The sequence below is a fragment of the Drosophila navojoa genome, chromosome X (genome assembly GCF_054131105.1).
Source record: "Drosophila navojoa isolate 15081-1374.11 chromosome X, UAZ_NAV_1.0, whole genome shotgun sequence".
Lineage (NCBI taxonomy): Eukaryota > Metazoa > Arthropoda > Insecta > Diptera > Drosophilidae > Drosophila > Drosophila navojoa.
This window is the reverse complement of record NC_142895.1, coordinates 31,870,371-31,891,194: the sequence shown is the minus strand read 5'-3', so window position 1 is coordinate 31,891,194 and position 20,824 is coordinate 31,870,371. Positions and strand designations below refer to the sequence as shown.

The 20,824-nt window shown below is 39.2% G+C and overlaps 2 long non-coding RNA genes across 4 annotated transcripts in view; both read right to left on the bottom strand.

The window, feature by feature from the left end:
• LOC149090851 (uncharacterized) overlaps nt 1-20,824 on the bottom strand; it is a 116,859-nt gene that overhangs the window by 57,078 nt on the left and 38,957 nt on the right. The gene's annotated exons all lie outside the window — the stretch shown is intronic.
• LOC149090853 (uncharacterized) lies at nt 501-9,605 on the bottom strand. Of its 3 annotated transcripts, XR_016197460.1 has the most exons (3): nt 9,059-9,187; nt 1,149-9,008; nt 501-1,056 (listed from the first exon to the last, which is right to left on the bottom strand). It is a non-coding gene; the product is annotated as an uncharacterized LOC149090853 (long non-coding RNA). The 3 variants fall into 3 exon arrangements; XR_016197458.1 differs by having other exon boundaries at nt 1,149-9,605; XR_016197459.1 differs by having other exon boundaries at nt 1,185-9,605.

The window sequence follows — 20,824 nt, the reverse complement described above, 5'->3', positions numbered from 1 at the left end:
ATAGTATTTTTTCGTTTGAATGGCAAAACACATCGATAAGCCATGTAGCGTACGGGTTTGACTAAGTTGCGACTCTCTCGACGAGAGCGCTGTATGTCGCCTGCGGATGTTAAGTACAGGCTTGCTTATGGCGTGTAGAAGGCTTCGAGGTGCGCACTCTTGCTATGCTCGTATCTAGCTCGCCGGATTGTCGGGGTTCTTCTCCACCTATTCTACACTATTGCACCCTAACACACTTTAGTTATAGTGCGCTTCAGAAACTATATTTCGAATTTGACTGTATTTGGACCAATGCGCCGACACGCAATATTAATATGGTAAACTTAAACATGACTTTGACCGACAGAGAGACAGTAGGTGTTGTTCGTCCCTCGTCTCTACCCTCCCTACCTTGACAATACTATATTTTAGTTGTATCGTCCCTAATCAAGTCTTTAAGACTATATTACACCTTACACGATCCTGGCATGGATAGTCGACAGACCAAAAAAACTTATGAATTCATATTCATTTCCATCATTTTAATTCAGTATTAAACAAAAAAAACTAATCAAACCGTCAGAATACCATGACATTCTAAGAGAGAGGTATGATGGGGAGATGATAAGGTTTTCTAATCAATACTACTCTATACTTATGCGTTAATGCCTTTTCTTATATTCTAATTATGTTTGTTTACAATATTTCTTATTATCTACAACATTTAGTTTTAACTCGCGTTACATTTTCGTTCCCATTATAATTTTATAATTCTTTCATTTCTTACTTCATTTTTGGATCTTGTATAATTTTTCATTCTATTAACGTATAAATTCATTATAATTTAAATATTTCCAACTACATTTACGCAAGTATATTATAGTTTATGTTTATGTTTTTTCCATATTTCTTATTTACTTTTGTTGAAGTCTATCAACGTTAGATTTTAGAGAACTTTATATTTTTCTTGTTTTCTTATCATTCAATTACTTACATAGCGTTTTTATTGTTTTTATATATATATCTGCATACCGTTGTATCCCTGGGCCCAAGATGACGATAGTATGTTGATTTTAGCTGCTGGGGTTAAAACATAAAAATATAAAGGTCTCTTGATCTAATTATCTTTTTTTTTTTTTTTTTTTTTTTTTTTTTTTTTTTATAAAAACCTTTTTAGAGCAACGCACATAGTCTGCTCTGGCTACCTTCGCTGTGTTCCTGCATTAGCGCATCAGCTGACGCAATGCTCTACCTTCCGTCGGGTCCTTACTTAACTAAGGTATTGGGACAAAGCCGAGATCTAAACGAGGTTGTCCTACGTCATGGGGTAGGTTGTTTTAGAGATCCCGATTTCTTTATTTCTGGTTGTTGTGGGTGAAGTCTCTCTTTTGGCCGTTAATGAAACTGACGTCGTCGAGAGTTGACTCCGTGTCGGTGAGGGTATCTTGTCTTCGTGGTAGGTTAATCTGCTGCGCAGTCAGGTCTTTTATTTCATCACTGCATACCGTTGACCGCACGAGTCACATAAAAAAACCAACTACTCTTTCGCAGTCTTTGGGCTTTGGTGATAGCTCTAGCTATTGAGCTAAATCAAGGTGGTCACCTAAATTATTAAATAATTAGCGAATTACAACCACTAATACTTTAACGTACCTATTGCCAAATCACTAGACACTTATTTAAATGGTTTGCTGTTCGCACTATCCACGGATATAATCTTTTTGTACGGTATAATAATTCACCCACGTTTTGCTTTTAATTTAATATATGATCTGAACGTCGCGTCTGCTATCGTCAAAGATCTTTTCAATTATGATCGGCAACTTAGCTAATCACGCTGGTTTAAGTGGCGCTAAGCGCGGTCGCGCGATCATCTCTTCTTCGTCTGCTTGCGGTACAATCGTATGATCTGTATATCTTGCGCTATGCGAATGATAAACAAAGATAGATAACAACAACGACCGTAGGGTGACTCATGACATACCGAATCGTATTTTATTATTTGTTCCCACTATTCTGTGTTTATACCTATGACTCGAATTGTTATTTATTTTCGGTCACTACAGCACAGATAATGTTGCAATACCTGCTCGAAGAACCATTATCTGAAGACCATATGATTTTAATTTAGGTACGAATCTGTATATCTTTTAGGTGGTATACCCCTAGGTTCTTTCCGTCTTCTGTTTTAAGTACATAGTAATTTGGACTGCGCTTTTGGTGTACTCTCGCTGGAATAAATACTGGTGCCAGCTTAGCGCTAAATCTTTTAATAGCATTACTCTGAGTAAAGTTCCGTGCATAAACTGTATCTCCTACACACAGCTGAACATTACGACTACGTAAATTATATCTATTGGCGTTTGCTTCATGACATTTATTTATGTTTTGTTTTGCTTTTTGTCGCAGCAACTGTAATGTATCTTGGTTGCTTAGTTTGGTGTCATCATTCAAAAGATCTAGGTTCCTTAGTAGAGAGTAATCTTTCCCATTTAAAATCATGTTTTGACCAAAAGCAAGAAAATAAGGAGAATATCCTGTACTTCGGTGTAATGAAGCTCTCAAAGCTCCACTAATAGCATTAAGATTTACATCCCAATCGGTATGTTCAGAACCTATGTAGGCTCGTATAGCGGCTAACACAGATCTATTTAATCGCTCACTAGCATTAGCTTGTGGTGAATAAATCGCGGTGCACTTTTGAGTTACCCCGAAACTCGTTAAGAAGGCCTGAAAAGCACTGGATTTAAATTGAGATCCATTATCTGTGAGTATCATTTCTGGTACTGCAAATGCGTAAAATATAGCGTCTTCTAAGAATTCACAAATTTTAGAAGCCGTGAACTTCTTAAGCGGACACAAGAAATGGAATTTCGTGAAATGGTCAACAACTATAAGCATGCCAATATTACCTTTTTTGGAACGTGGATAGGGTCCTAACAAATCAATATATAATTTTTGAAAAGGTCTATCAGATGAAAAGGGTCTACCCATTGGCGGTTTAAGAATGGTATTTGGGCTCTTTGTCGTGCGACATACGATTCATTCGGATATATATTTTCGAATCTGACTAACCATTCTAGGCCAAAACAAATATCTTTTTATCTTTTCCACAGTTTTACTCATACCACAATGTGCTGAACTTGGCGCGTCATGTGCCTGCTGTAAAACTTCAGTCACTAATGTTGATGGTACCCAAAGTTTCCAAGAACTATTTTCTTGTTCTTCTTCGCCAGAAGAAAACTCTGTTCTTTTGTAAACGAAATCGTCAATTACTTTTAGATCGGGAAATCTGGATTGATTTAATTTGACTTTCTCAATTAGACTTAAATATTCGGGTGATTTGAATTCTCGTGACGTTAAATCTATTATCGGACAATTAAAAGTCATCTCTTCAATAGCTGGATCATTTTGCAGAGATAAGGTATCTGCTACCACATTTAGTGAGCCTTTTCTATGCAAAATACTAAACGTAAAGGTTCGTAACTTCATGGACCATCTGGCAAGTCTGCCGGATAAATCTTTCTGATTCATTAACCATTTAAGAGCGGCGTGATCAGTTATCACTACAAATTCCTGACCTTCGATATACGATCTAAACTTTTTGATGCCTTTAATGACTGCTAAACATTCTAATTCTGTCACAGAATAATTGCGTTGTGCTTTTGAGAGTTTTTCAGACATATAAGCTATAGGCAGCTCAACTCCGTCCCGTTCTTGAGCTAAAACACAACCTATTCCATACATGCTTGCGTCACAAAGCAAAACAAATGGTTTCGAAAAGTCTGGTGTGATCAGAATTGGTGAAGCTGTTAAACAAGACTTTAAAGATTCGAACGATTGTTGGGCTTCTGGATTCCACTCTATGCCTTTCTTTTGTTTTAATAGCTCTGTCAAAGCAAAACTAACAGTGGCGTAGTTTTCAACAAATCGTCTGTACCAACCTGATAAACCTAAAAATCGCCGTAGTTGTTTCACAGTGGTAGGAACAGGAAACTCACTGATGGCTTTAATCTTATCGGGATTTGTTCTTATTTGACCGTCTCCGATTATGAATCCGAGATAGGTGACTTCTTTCATACAAAACTTTGATTTGCTTATGTTTATTGTAAGATTTGCTCTGCGTAAGCAAAGTGCTATTTCTTGCAACAACAACAAGTGTGAATCGAAGTCGTCAGACAAAATAAGGAGATCATCTAGGTATACAAAGACTCGTGTTCGCAAATGAGCTGGAATAACTTGATCCATTAATCTACATAGTGTTTGTGCGGCGTTGCATAAACCGAAGGGCATCATTTTATACTGATATAAAGGTCTATTCGGGACCGTGAAAGCCGTATATTGTCGAGATTTCTCGTCTAGAGGAATTTGCCAATATGCGTGTTTCATATCTAAGCCGGTAATAAAACGAGCTGGTGGTAAACGACTTAAAATGCCATCAATATGAGGCAAAGGGTATGCATCCCGCCTAGTAACCTTATTAACTTCTCTCGAGTCTAAACAGAGTCGATATTTTTCTCCCTTTTTGACTAAAACACAATTGCTACTCCAAGGACTGTTTGACTCTTCTATGACATCTAGTGCCAACATGTTATCGACTTCAGCAAACATAATCTTTTCAATAGCTGGCGAAACTGGCCAATGACGTTGTTTTATGGGTATTGCAGAGCCAACATCTATAGAATGCGTTATTAAGCTGGTGCGACCAAGACCTTCAGTAGCGAAAGATGGAAAAACTGCTATGACTTTATCAAGTCGTGCCTTCTCTTCTTTCAACAATACGTGATAGTTGGGTGGGTCTATATTTTCATCTGCGGTACCTACATCTAATTCTGCTACACCGTCTTGTGATGTTATTTTGTCTAAAAGTCCAAATTTATCCCAAAAGTCAATGCCTAGATATACGTCTTGCTTCAAGTCTGGAATGATAAACATTTCTAGATCTGCTTCTTTCCCTTGGTATTTAATTTGACTTGTAAACTTGGCTATTACCTTGCTAGGTGTTCCATTCGCGGTTTTAATGTATCCCGAACATTTTCTAACTTTTTTGTTCAATAACAATTCTTTTGCTGCCGAACCGCCAATACAACTTATTGTGGCTCCTGAGTCTAGCAGGGCTATATAACTTCTACCTTCTATACTAATTTCAGTGAAAAGTCTATTATCTGAGCTTAGAAAAATGGCTGATATAAACCTTCTCCTAACCTTCCGTATACTTTTCCAGAATTCTCTTAAACGTTTAGTTGAACGCTTAGGCTTAATTCTATATCTAAATTCATCTATTTTATTGAAAATTCGGTTACGGGCTACGTTGTAATTTCGTATTCTTTCATGTAAAGGTGCGAATGAAAAGTGAGTGTTGGAAGAATTATATTGGTGGTCCGTTTGAGTGTCAATATCCTGACTGTCAATGGGTTCGGAGGATGTGTCTACTTGGTGTTGGTTGACACATCCCGTTTCCGGTTTCCCGAAGGGTTACATTTCGGACACATAGGCTTGAATATTTCTTTAGCTCCACAGCCAAAACAAAATATTTTTCTAGGCCCTACGCAATCGTCGAATCTGTGACCAGGTTTGTCACAATTCCAACAAACTTGAACTGTTTTTGTGGTATGTCTTTGTATTTCGGATAAGTTCTCTGAAACGTTAGCAACATCCGATAACTGTTCGGAATCGTTGGGTACTGACAATTCTGTGACGTATGAACGCACAGCCCGAGGCTTAAAAGTTCTAATGTCGTTATAAAACTGTTCGTGTTTCCTAATTTCTCTTCGGAGCTGCGATCTGTTTGAAACATTTAAATGAAGTAATTCGTGATGTACTATAGGCTTGGCGTTTCGAATCAACAGATCAACTAATTCATTTTCAGGTATCCCATTTTGGAGTCTATCAACAAGATCTTCTATTGAGTATTGGAAGTCATCAAATGGTTCGTTTTCGCCTTGGCGACGTTTCCTAATCTTTTCCCATATGTCATAATCGGTTTCTATATCTTCAAATCTTCTCTTGAACTCTAAGCAAAAGATTTCCCAAGTAAAGTTGGAGTGAGTACGATGAAATTTCCAGTACCAATCACTAGCTTTACCCGTAAACAATAGATATAAATGGTCACATAAGTCACATAACGCGATAAATAAATTCGTCTGTACGCATGCAATTCTTGGACCCATCAAATTTGATGTGCCAACTTTGCATAATGTTGGGTACTTTCCCAGGTGAACTATTTAAAATGGAGCTATTCTGATTGACACTAGACCTTGAGATGTTCTCAACGTTATTGTAATGAGACTGTTGTATGTCTGTATTACTGATCCTAAGGTTGCTGTCGTTAGCAGAGGATGGTGGTTGTTCTGGTGGGACCAGTTTAAGAGATTCTAATTTACTTTGCAGAGATGTCTCAATAATTTTTGATAAGTGTGACGTGAGTTGTTCTACCAATTGCTGCTGTTGAATATTTATTGAAGCTTGAATATAGGTAGCTATCTCGTCTTGGTTGTTAAGTCCGATACTAGTAGTGTTCAAATTACGGTCAGATTCTTGTCGAGTGGTGGATCGAGTTTGCATACCCCGCCTTGGACTTATCCCTCGACCTCTAGTGGATCTTGGTTTCTCCTAGGGTAATTTAGCCTATTGCTACTTGTACTTAGGGTTTCGTTTGCACCAGGTTGTGGGCCGGCTTCCGAGCGAAGCTCTGCAAACAAGGTATTGTTCGAGAATGTTAAGGCCATTGCCGTGCAATCAGCGTTACATGTTGGGCATTTTGGAGTTACCTTAAGATGGTCTATAATACAAAGTTTATGGAAAATATGCCTACATGGGGTTTTTGCTACAAGATCTTTTCTATTTAATACTTCATTACACATACAGCAAAAAGGTTCTTCCGTTTGCAATGCGGATGCTATATCTTCCGTGCTATGGATCACCGACATTTTGCTTGGACTATTTAAAAACTAATAATTAAGGATTAAAATTGTTTGGGGTACTAATATGTCTGTCTTTTTCCATGCCAGAAACTATAAGATGGTGTCAGTCTAGTACATAGTGGTCTACACCTATTATCGTTAATTGTTCTATTTCATTAACCAGAACATTCAATTACTGGACAGCACTCACATTGAAGTAAATCTACTGTGTTCCAAAAATAATTGAGATGTATTCTACAATTTGTATAATATCAATCATATACTTATTGATCATCACCCTCTGAAGCTGTAGGTCTATTCAGGTCGACCAATCCAAAACAATGAATTGCAATCGCTAATTCCACGAAAAAGATCCTAAGCGTAAGAGAATGTTGTCTGCACAAATATATAAATGACTTTTAGTTCACTAAAACATGAATTGTATGGATGGATTGATGGGTGAGCTTTAGGAACCCAGACAGTACTAAAAGGTTGAAAACTAAACTGTCTATGCTCCCACAGTGGTATTTGATTAAAGTTGTGTACTGTCTCGGGCCCCACGTTGGGCGCCATTAAAGTTATGTAGCGTACGGGTTTGACTAAGTTGCGACTCTCTCGACGAGAGCGCTGTATGTCGCCTGCGGATGTTAAGTACAGGCTTGCTTATGGCGTGTAGAAGGCTTCGAGGTGCGCACTCTTGCTATGCTCGTATCTAGCTCGCCGGATTGTCGGGGTTCTTCTCCACCTATTCTACACTATTGCACCCTAACACACTTTAGTTATAGTGCGCTTCAGAAACTATATTTCGAATTTGACTGTATTTGGACCAATGCGCCGACACGCAATATTAATATGGTAAACTTAAACATGACTTTGACCGACAGAGAGACAGTAGGTGTTGTTCGTCCCTCGTCTCTACCCTCCCTACCTTGACAATACTATATTTTAGTTGTATCGTCCCTAATCAAGTCTTTAAGACTATATTACACCTTACACGATCCTGGCATGGATAGTCGACAGACCAAAAAAACTTATGAATTCATATTCATTTCCATCATTTTAATTCAGTATTAAACAAAAAAAACTAATCAAACCGTCAGAATACCATGACATTCTAAGAGAGAGGTATGATGGGGAGATGATAAGGTTTTCTAATCAATACTACTCTATACTTATGCGTTAATGCCTTTTCTTATATTCTAATTATGTTTGTTTACAATATTTCTTATTATCTACAACATTTAGTTTTAACTCGCGTTACATTTTCGTTCCCATTATAATTTTATAATTCTTTCATTTCTTACTTCATTTTTGGATCTTGTATAATTTTTCATTCTATTAACGTATAAATTCATTATAATTTAAATATTTCCAACTACATTTACGCAAGTATATTATAGTTTATGTTTATGTTTTTTCCATATTTCTTATTTACTTTTGTTGAAGTCTATCAACGTTAGATTTTAGAGAACTTTATATTTTTCTTGTTTTCTTATCATTCAATTACTTACATAGCGTTTTTATTGTTTTTATATATATATCTGCATACCGTTGTATCCCTGGGCCCAAGATGACGATAGTATGTTGATTTTAGCTGCTGGGGTTAAAACATAAAAATATAAAGGTCTCTTGATCTAATTATCTTTTTTTTTTTTTTTTTTTTTTTTTTTTTTTTTTTTTTTTTTATAAAAACCTTTTTAGAGCAACGCACATAGTCTGCTCTGGCTACCTTCGCTGTGTTCCTGCATTAGCGCATCAGCTGACGCAATGCTCTACCTTCCGTCGGGTCCTTACTTAACTAAGGTATTGGGACAAAGCCGAGATCTAAACGAGGTTGTCCTACGTCATGGGGTAGGTTGTTTTAGAGATCCCGATTTCTTTATTTCTGGTTGTTGTGGGTGAAGTCTCTCTTTTGGCCGTTAATGAAACTGACGTCGTCGAGAGTTGACTCCGTGTCGGTGAGGGTATCTTGTCTTCGTGGTAGGTTAATCTGCTGCGCAGTCAGGTCTTTTATTTCATCACTGCATACCGTTGACCGCACGAGTCACATAAAAAAACCAACTACTCTTTCGCAGTCTTTGGGCTTTGGTGATAGCTCTAGCTATTGAGCTAAATCAAGGTGGTCACCTAAATTATTAAATAATTAGCGAATTACAACCACTAATACTTTAACGTACCTATTGCCAAATCACTAGACACTTATTTAAATGGTTTGCTGTTCGCACTATCCACGGATATAATCTTTTTGTACGGTATAATAATTCACCCACGTTTTGCTTTTAATTTAATATATGATCTGAACGTCGCGTCTGCTATCGTCAAAGATCTTTTCAATTATGATCGGCAACTTAGCTAATCACGCTGGTTTAAGTGGCGCTAAGCGCGGTCGCGCGATCATCTCTTCTTCGTCTGCTTGCGGTACAATCGTATGATCTGTATATCTTGCGCTATGCGAATGATAAACAAAGATAGATAACAACAACGACCGTAGGGTGACTCATGACATACCGAATCGTATTTTATTATTTGTTCCCACTATTCTGTGTTTATACCTATGACTCGAATTGTTATTTATTTTCGGTCACTACAGCCAAATGAGCATTCAATCTTATCGATGATGTGAAGTCTACCGACGCGTGTTTTATGCCATCGTTAAGAGGGAATTTCACAAGTTTTAAAGCGCGAGCGACAAGTTGTTAATAATGCCAAAAATTTATAAGCAAAAACCGCGTTTCTTCACCATTTGTTTCTTCAATTTCATTGAAAACTTGCGATCAAGAAGCGGGACTGTGTTTGTATATTGCAACACATTGTGCAATCAAAGCTGTGGACCATTTAGGATTGCTGCCACGATTACAAATTACCAGCAGCATGCTTGAGAAAGATAGGGACCAATGTAACCTACATAAACAAAGAGGATAAAGATGAAATCATTGATGAAATCTTATAAAATATTGAAATAAACCAAAAAAAATATATATATATATTCTAACGGTTTTTTTTAGCTACGAAGAAATATTTCTAGCTATTTCTAGCTTTTTTCAAAGGCTGATTTAGCGTTTTCATGCAACGAAATGATGGCAGCACTGCTCTCAGCCGCGAACAAAAATTGAAATTTTTGTTCGCGACGATCCCAGCTCTTTCCGTTTGTGTGAAGGGTATACCGAAATTTGTAAAGCGTTTGCCACGTTCATACAAAATGCTAGCTTTTTCATGATAATTTCTAAAAAGGGTATGAAAGCGTTGATGCTCATTATGAAAATATTTCCGCGATGAGCATGCACGCACACGCTCTCCCTTGCTACATGTACTATGAGCATTGGTATGCTTGTGTGCTGTAGCAATGCTTGCTGCCTGTAGCAATTTTAAAGCCCACCATTTGCAGTTGGTCGTATACATACGTATGTATGTATATATGTATATACACTCGATTGTGTGTACGCATGGGCTGCGATGCTTACAAAATAAATACGATAATTCATTCCGATACTTTTTTATCGATTAAAAACATTATCGAAGACCAGTTATAAAATTATATCTCCCACATCTTTCAAGCTAGAGTCTCCAAATTTAAAATGTATATAAAGATGTATTTTATACAATTTCGGTTTTTGTTAAAATTTACCCCCCACCCCTAAATCAACCCCTTCACCCTCATCTTTGTAAAAGGCGTATTTCAAATACTAGAGACTTGAGCTTCGGCATATACATACATTTAAACATTATGATTACGTTCTGAAAGTTTCATTACGATCGTACGTCTAGAATTCAAATTATTCAACAAATAAATTCTCAAAATACTGTGTGTGTGTGTGTGTGTGTGTGTGTGTGTGTGTGTGTGTGTGTGTGTGTGTGTGTGTGTGTGTGTGTGTGTGTGTGTGTGTGTGTGTGTGTGTGTGTGTGTGTGTGTGTGTGTGTGTGTGTGTGTGTGTGTGTGTGTGTGTGTGTGTGTGTGTGTGTGTGTGTGTGTGTGTGTGTGTGCATGCATACACACATATACACATTTGAGAGAGCAGAGAGCAGAGAGCATCGAGAGAGAGAGAGAGAGCAAGGGAAACATTTAGCATAGAGAGATCTTCCGTTTAACAATCGACCATCTCGGTCGAGCGCCAGAAGCACAATTTTAGTAGCCTGGACCTAAAAGTGGGGAGCCGAGCAAATACGAAGTTGTGTGGTTCGTAATGTCAAAAAAAAAGTGTGCAAAACACTTTACACTACGTGTCCGGTCTATGTGTTCTCTGGTTAGTGCTTTGGCTCACTAGCTTATTTTGGTTTTTATCTCATAATTTTGTTATTTTTGTATTTTAATTTTGTTATATTTCCAATGAAGGGAGCTAAAAAATATATGTTTTATTAAAAGTTTGTTCTGTTGTTGTTTGTTGTTTAAATGTGTAATTTTTTTAAAGTTTAAATGTAACGTATTTTTTTTTCAAGTTGCTTGCGATCGGCTAACGAGCAATCAGCAGGTGAGCCAGTGAGCCACATGAGTGAGTTGGCTCACTTCACAAAAAAGAGCGAGTGAGCCGGTTCACCTCAATGAGCTGATTTTACCCAAGTATACTCATGAGTAGGGCTGCAAATCCATGGGGACTATCGATAGTATCGATCGATATGGAATCTCAGAATATATCGATGATTTTTCAACACCGAAAAATGTGCCTCCTAAGTAGCGCTGGGCCGCTGACCAAACAATGACCAATGAAAAATAGCACGACGAAATCAGTGCGCTCTAAGCACGCAAACGAAATGGTCACGTATGCGCTTTTCGTTTTTTGTCTCTCTCTCTCTCTCTCTCTCTCTCTCTCTCTCTCTCTCTCTCTCTCTCTGTCTCTCTGTGGGCTCTCAAATCATGAAGCTCAGCAGCGCACAAAAATTGAAATTTCTTCGCGACGGTCGCAGCTCTTTTTCATTCATGCAAACAAAATGTTAGCGTTTCGATATACATACATATATTCATGGGAAGGGTATGAATGCGTTGAGGCGCATGAAGAATATGATCTCGCGACGGGCATGCACACACACACTTGTAGTCCCTTGCTACATGTATGAGCATTTGTGACCTGCGTGCGTTACTCTTGCTGCTTGTAGTAATTTTAAAGCCCAGCAATTGCATTTGGTCGGTCTTACGGACTGTCATAACCACTTTACACAGATGTACTATGTATGAACATACATACATATGTATGTACATAAGTACATTTATATATTATTATTGCTAATCATGTTTATAAATGTGTTTATATCCGTAAATAATTATATATAATTAAAATTATTTTATACACATTTTCAACCGAAAAAATGATCGTAAAACACTACTAACTTTATTAAATGCTTTGCAATATATGAAATACACATGTCATATTATACTCAAGCTTTACTCATTATTGTCAAAAATTTCTAATTAAGTCATAATGGCCCATTTGATAGCCACCCTACGATTCAAATCATACACAATTTATAAACTACTAAATCCAGAGAATTAGCTTGCCATCCCATACAAGCATACACATACACAAATGTATGTATGCACGTGCTCACTTCACAAGGCAGACCAACGGCAAATTTTGGGCTTTACAATTTGCACAGGCTGTTGTGCAAAGAAAGAATACATTTTCGCGACGAGCATGCACACACACACTTACATCCTTGCTCCAAGTGCTATTCCATAATTGTGAGCATCGCATCCCCTCTGAACACACACACAATCAAATGATACATGTACAAGACGAAAGACGAAAGTCGTTTGTTGATTAGCGGGGAAGGGGCATACAAAAATGAAGTTGACAAGAGCTCGATTCTGTCGTATGAGTAGCACTTTTTATTTTGTACATTACAAATGCGCTGAAAAAAATGTTCATAGGTAATGCATTACTTTTTTCTCGTATGTAATGCATTATTTCAACAGACCTCATTCAGGTTGTCGCCACTGGGTATGTATGCATGTGACTACAAGCGGCAGCTCACAAAAATTGAAATTTTTCGCGTTCGAATGCCGTTTCTTCTCTTCTGTGTGAACCTGTGTACCTATTTGCGTTTTCGTTTTTATTTGTGAGAAGGGTATGAAAGTGTTGGTGCTCCTTATAAAAAAGTTGTCGCGACGAGCGTGCACACGCACACTACAATCCCTTACTACATGTGTGACCATTAGTATGCCTGTGTGCGTGCGAAGGCCTTGCTGCCTGTAGCAATTTTAGGCCCTAGCATTTGAATTATGTCGATCTTGAGGAACGCTCGCATACATATGTATGTATATGTCTATGCATTTGATCGTATGTACGCATGGGCTGTGAAGCTAACAATTATGGGAGATCACTTGTAGAAGCATTTGTATGCCTGCGGGCCTTTACATGTGACATGAACTTTGGCGTGTACCTACCTCAACTTATGCATGCTTGTCGCGAATATGTATTCCTTATCTGTACAACAGGCAGAAAGAGCTTCGCATACTGTCATACATTTGGTCGTACATACATACATATATAATACATATATACTAAATGTGCACGTGTGTGAACAAATTTCAACTGTTGTGCGATGTTGAGCTTGATAATTTGAGAGCCCATAGAGAGAAAGAGAGAGAAGAGTGCGTGAGAGAGAGTAGGACAAAAAACACAAAGCGCATAGAACGGGAGAATTTCGTTTGAGTCTCTGCAGCGCAATGATTTCGTCGTGCTATCTTTTGTACATACATACATATGGCTATTATCGTAGCCCGAATCTAAAATATACATAGGTAACTCGCGCTTATATTTAAGCACCTGATTTCGAATGAGTTTTAAACAAGTAAGAAGGCTCTAGTCGAGACTGCTCGACTAGGAGATACCCGCACGCACACATACATACATATGCATCCAACCTCACGCGACCGCGCTCTTGTAACTGCCCCGTAAGGAGCGACTGTGCTTGTGCTGCGCTGCAGTGTGGGCAAAAGTATGAGAACTTCTTTGATGAATAACTTTTTTTGTAGACATGCAATCATAATGAAATTTTCAGAGCGTAATCATATGGTCAAAATGTGTGTTTATTTCACAAGTCTCTAGTACTTGAATTACGTTTTTTGCAAATTGGGGGGCGAAGGGGGCGTGGTATCAAATATCTGTCGATTACAAAATGTTTGTATTCATTATATGTATATACACAGTAAATCTGAAGTCTCCACGTCTAATAGTACTCCGATTATTCTCGATAAAAAATTTATCGGATGAGTTATCGAAAAAATAAAGCAAACTCGTACTGCGTATGGTATACACGAGTGTGCACAAAATTTCAGCTCAGGGCTATATCGACACAGTTCGTCGTGCTGATCAAGAATATATATACTTTATGGGGTCTGCGATGATTCCTTCTGCCTGTTACATACTTTTACACAAAAACATTATACCCTGATTTCCCATTTTCAATGGGTTCAGGGTATAAAAAGATTGTTATTTAGGTCAATACTGTAATGCTGAACTCAATTTCAAGCGTTAGATAAAACTTCACAGACACAGCTTGCGGCGGCTGAAGGGATGCTGCTATGATTACAAGTTGTTAAAAATATATGTATTTAAATATCAATCAATTTAATGCAAACAAGTAAGAAAACTTCAGTCGAGAGGGCTCGACTTGATACTACCACTAACCAGAGAACACATAGACTAGACAACTAGTGGAAAGCTTTTTGCACGCTTTTTCTGGGACTTTAGCTCCCCAGACTGCTTTGAATTCGCTCGGCGAATTACTTTTAGGCTCGAGCAACGAAAATATACGAAAGCACAATCATTTCAATTCACGCGCTCGACCGAGATGGTCAAATGTTGAACAAAAGATCCTTCTATGCTCAATCTTTCCCTTGCTCTCTCTCTCTCGATGCTCTATGCTCTCTCAAATGTGTATGTGTATGTATGCATGTGAGCACAAGCAGCAGCTCACGAAATTTGAAATTTCTTCGTAGCAAGAACCCATGCCTTCCCTTCTGTGTGAAGAGTATACCGAACTCTTTAAACCGTTTGCCAACCTCGTACAAAATATGTATATGTGTCTTCGATATTACTTGTGGGAAGGGTATGAAAGCGTTGGTGCTCATAGTGAAAATGCTTTCGCGACGAGCGTGCACACACACAGTCTCCGTTACTATATGTATTATGAGCATTTGTGTGCCTGTAGCGATTTCAGAGCCCCGAATTCGCATTTGGTAGATCTTGTGAACTACTCACACATGCATACATACATATGTTTGATTGTGTGTACGCAGAAGCCGCGATGCTCACATATGATGCGGTGATCATTGTAGAAGCCTTTGACTGCCTTTGTGCCTTTATATGTGCGTGTGTGTATGTGCATGTGTGTAAGCATGGGACATTAGCATTGGCGTGTGCCTACCTCAACTTAAAATTGTGCGAACGATTTTGGGTTTTGAATTGAAGAGGCGCGCTTATATTTCAGTAGCTGACTGACTAAAGTGCACTTGTCACTTGTCACATCCCAATACTTTGTGGCACTGTGACCGAAGAGTAACTCACGCACATGTGTATGTATGTATGTACATACATATATGTGTGTGGTATAGGGACAGCCAAGTTACTCGCGGTATATATGTATTTAAGCACCTGATTTAAATGATCGTGAGTTAGCCTATCAGAATGCATTTTTAAACAAGTAAGAAGACTCTAGTCGAGACTGCTCGACTAGGAGATACCCTGAACCCTCCATTCTGCATGCATAAGCCCGCGCTCTGCTAACTGCGCAGTAAGCAGCGACTGCGCTTGGGCTGCGCTGAAGTGTGGGCAATGGTATGAGAATTTACTTGGTGAATAACTTCTTTTGTAAACATACGATCTTAATGAAATTTTCAGGGCGTAACTATATGGTCAAAATGTGTGTACATTCCAAAGCACAAGTGTCTAGTACTTCAAATACGTTTTTTACAAATTGGGGGCGAAGGGGGCGTGGTATCCAAAATCTGTTGATTACAAAATGTTTGTATTCTTCATATGTATATACACAGTTAATCTGAAGTCTCCACGTCTAATAGTACTCCGATGAGACTCAAAAAACAAAATCAATTTTTCGATTATTCTCGATAAAAAAGTTATCGGATGAGTTATCGAAAAAATAAAGCAAACTCGTATGTGTATGGTATACACGAGTATGCACACAAAATTTCAGCTCTCTAGCTCTTATATCTTCTGAGATCTCGGCGTTCATACGGACAGACGGACGGACGGACAGACGGACGGACGGACGGACGGGCAGACGGACAAGGCTATATCGACTCAGCTCGTCGTGCTGATCAAGAATATATATACTTTATGGGGTCTGCGATGATTCCTTCTGCCTGTTACATACTTTTACACAAAAACATTATACCCTGATTTCCCATTTTCAATGGGTTCAGGGTATAACAAGTAAGAAAGCTCTAGTCGAGACTGCTCGACTACGAGATCCCCTGAGCCCTTCGAGCAACTGAGCACACACACACGCATACAAACAAACACACGCACACACACACACACACACACACACACACACACACACACACACACACACACACACACACACACACACACACACACACACACACACACACACACACACGCATATACAGGCGATTGCGCTTGGGTTGCGCTACAGTGTTGGCGATATTATGAGAACTTATTTCTTGAATAATTTAATTTCTAGACGTACGATCGTAATTAAACTTTCAGAACGTAATCATGATGTTTAAATGTATGTGTATTCCGAAGCTCAAGTCTCTAGTATTTGATATACGACTTCTACAAAGATGAGGGTGAGGGGGTGGATATAGAGGCGGGGGGTAAATTTTAACAAAAACCGAAATTGTATAAAATACGTCTTAATGTATATTTAAAATTTGGACACTCTAGCTATAATGATGTAGGAGATATAATTTTTAAACTGACATTCGATAAGGTTTTTTATCGATAAACAAATATCGGAATGAGTTATCGTTTTTTAGTGATAAACTCGATATGCGCGCGATATATATGGACATTTAAAAAAAAAAGTTGAAGTCTCTAGCTCTTGTATCTTCTGAGATCGACGCGTTCATACATACGGACAGACGGACGGACGGACGGACAGACAGACAGACGGACAGGGCCAAATCGACTCAGCTCGTCGTGCTGATCAAGAATATATATACTTTGTGAGGTCTGCCACGCCTCCTTCTGCCTGTTACATACATTTCAACAAAACCATTATACCCTGATTTCCCCATTTTCAATGGGTTCAGGGTATAAATAGCCAAATCATAAATAGTGGCGCCGGCCTGACAGTGCCGTTGCATTTTCGCTATTGCATAGCAATAATGTTGCGAGCCGATATCCTTAGAACGCGTCTAACTGACGCCGACATTCTTTGTCTGTTGCGTGATTTCAGAAGCCTATAAAAAAGCCTTTAACAAAAAGTCTTATGCTATCATTCAATAAAGCAAGTTGTCATGATCGAACTAAATTAGCGTTGTTACGAGTCGAATAAATATAACAGCTATGCTGTTATATTTACAGCGTAGCTGTTATATATATTCGACTCGTAACACATACTTAATTGGCGCAGCCGGTAGGATAGTAATAAAATGTGGATCTTGATGCAATAACTAAGTTATTAATTCTTCTGCCCCCTTTACTGCTATCCGCTAAACAATTAACGCAAAGGTAACCCTGCGACGATGAATATCGCTTCAAGTTTTTAAATAAAACCTCGAAAGTGACGCGTAAACCAAAATTCGCATATTGCCAAGGCCGCAGATTGTGCAAAATTGAAAATAATTCAAGAAGACGCGATAGAATTCGGAGAGAACATAACTCCAGACATACTTGGTTATCACAAGAAAATTCTAAAGTGCTATCTGTGCAAACAAACAAAACAAACTAAATAATAAGTTATTATAATTAAGTGAACTACAAAAAAAAAAAAAATTAAATAAAGAATTAAAGTAAATAAGCTAAGTGAAACCACTAACCAGAGAACACATAGACCGGACACGTAGTGTAAAGTGTTTTGCACACTTTTTTTTGACATTATGACCCACACAACTTCGTATTTGCTCGGCTCCCCACTTTTAGGTTCAGGCTACTAAAATATTCGAGAGCACAGAGAGAGTAAAGTGACAAGTGCACTTGCCAATACTTTTTTTTCACTATAACCGGCGAGTAACTTATACATATGTATGTGTGTAGAATAGTGACTGGCGGATAACTCGCGCTAATATTTACCTGATTTCATTTCAATGATCGTGGGTTACCTATCAGAAGGTATTTAAAAAAATGTAGTACTTGATTAAGCTCAGTATATAAAATGCGATATGCGATGCGATAGTCGATTCTCTGCAGCTGTTATATATACAAGCGTATACAGGAGCAAGAAAATAAAAAACCTATAAAAAGTATTGGCAAGTGCACTTGTCACTTTACTTAATCAGCTACTCAAATATAAGCGCGCCTCTGCAATTCGAACCCAAAATCGTTCAGACAATTCTAAGTTGAGGTAGGCAGCCAATGTTCACGTCCCATGCTTACACACATGCACACACACAAACGCACATGTAAAGGCACATAGGCATACAAATGCTTCTACAAGTGATATCCCACAATTGTGGGCATCGCGTCCCCTGCGTACACACATTCATACATACATATATATGTACATATAAGTGTGAGGCACTTCTCAAGATCAACCAAATGCAAATGCTGGGACCTAAAATTGCTACAAGCAGCAAGAGCTACGCACACAGGCATAAAAATGCTCATAATACATGTAGCAAGGGAGAGTGTGTGCGTGCACATTCGTCGCGAAAGCACTTTCACTATGAAAACCAACGCTTTCATACCCTTTCCACAAGTAATATAGGAAACACATATGCAGATTTTGTACGAGCTTGGCAAACGGTTTGATAAGTTCGGTATACTCTTCACACAGAAGGGAAGACATGGGTTCTAGCTGCGTGAAATTTCAATTTTCGTGAGCTGCTGCTTGTGCTCACATGCATACATATATATACATAGCTGAGAGAGCAAAGAGCACAGAGAGAGAGAGAGGAGAGAGCAAGGGAAACATTGAGCACAGAGGGATCTTTTGTTCGACCATCGACCATCTTGGTCGAGCGCCAGAAGCAAAATGATTGTGCTCTCAAATATTTTAGTAGCCTGAACCTAAAAGTGAGGAGCCGAGCAAATACGAAGTTGTGTGGGTCGTAATGTCAAAAAAAAAAAGAGTGCAAAACACCTTACACTACGTGTCCGGTCTATGTGTTCTCTGGTTAGTGGTGAAACCCATTAAAATCCAAATTCGATTAAACAATAAAAAGAAAGTGAACTTAAAATTAAGTGAATTAAAATAAAAATAATAATAATAATAAAAAAAAAATAAAAATCAGTTTCACTCAAACCCTCATCGAGATAAGACGTGTTACTTCTGCGTTTCTGTGGTGCCCAAAGAGAAATACAAACAAGTAAGAAAGCTCTAGTCGGGACTGCTCGACTACGAGATCCCCTAAACCCTTCGAGAAACTGATATTTCAATAATAATTCGCACATACACACGCACACATACACACATAGTTCGAGTTGCGTTTTCGTGGAGTACGGTCGACGTCATCGTGATCCACCGTGGACAATAGCTTGATCTTTGTTTTTCCCTGTGAAAGTGGAAAGAACTGTAGACAACGTGGTTGCTGTGGGCGCGACGCACCCAGCGACGGCAAAACAAAAACAATAAAAACTTACTTCGCGGCGGTTTCGCGGAGTACCCCAGTGGTACAATCCGGTGGTGCAAGAGAGGGGGGCAATAGCGTCACTGTTTTTGGCGTCAGGGCTTTTCTCCTTCCCTTTCTTTTTAAGCGCGAAATAATTTGTCACATTAGGCGTCACATTTGTGCAAATAATAAATAATCAGGTGCATTCACTCTAACAGCTGTTAGTAGTGCTGGAAATTGCAGCGGACAATCAGCTGCTCACTAACTTTGGTGAGTTGCTAAGTCTCAGCAAAGACAGCAACCCAGCTGCTGGTGTGAGGTAGCAGGTACTAAAAGTAGTGCATACTTTCGGGCTCTCGCTGTAGTTAGGTTGAGTTTAAGTTACTGTGGTCTCTAAACTCAAATTATATTAGTAGGCAGTGCCCACTACAGGCTTCACGCCGTGGTAGTCGGAGCAATATGGAGGCCATGATGGAGGAGGAGCTGCAAGCTTTCGCGCGCCGTTCCTCGTTGCAGCGATCGCCGCAACAACAACAGAGGGCGTTGCCGCAGCCGTCGACTTGTAACCAGTCTTCAGTGGCTGAGTGCCAGGCACCCAAGTCTTTAAAAGAAGCGTTAGCTCAAATAGGAGTTACGCTAGAGGGTTTGTCTGCCCTATTTGGGGGGCAGCGGCATATAAATGCACTAATGAGAGAGGAGCTGGCTAGGCTGGTCAGTCTGCACAAGACGGCCGAAGCGTTCTGCAACCGACCGGTCAAAGACTGCGAGGTGCAGACCACGCTGGTCAAAGAAGTAGCTCAGAAGGCTAAAACAGCGAGCGTTAGTGCTACAGCAGGTAGTAATACGCCCAAGCGGTCGAGGGAAGTTGCCACTGAGCAGAGGAAAACTCCCTCGAAAAAGCCGAGGCACAATAAAAGCGCAGCAAATCCAATAGAGCCAATGGTTCTACGGGCTGCAGCCGTTAAAACCAACCAGGTAGGTCGACAGACGAATTCGAACAGCTGGACGGTTGTTAAGGGACGCAAGCCGCTGCAAAAACGTTCCAGAAGCGACGCCATCGCGGTTTCAGGTGTAGGTGATTGCAGCTATGCGGACATGCTTCGCGTTGTCAAGAGCGACCCAAATTTAAAGCATCTGAGCGGCGACGTCCAAGGTATTAGGAAGACCGCTAAGAGGGACCTTTTGTTGCAACTGAGTAGGAAGCCGGAGCCTAGCGCTGAGGCTCTGCACGAAGCTGTAGGCAAAGCCT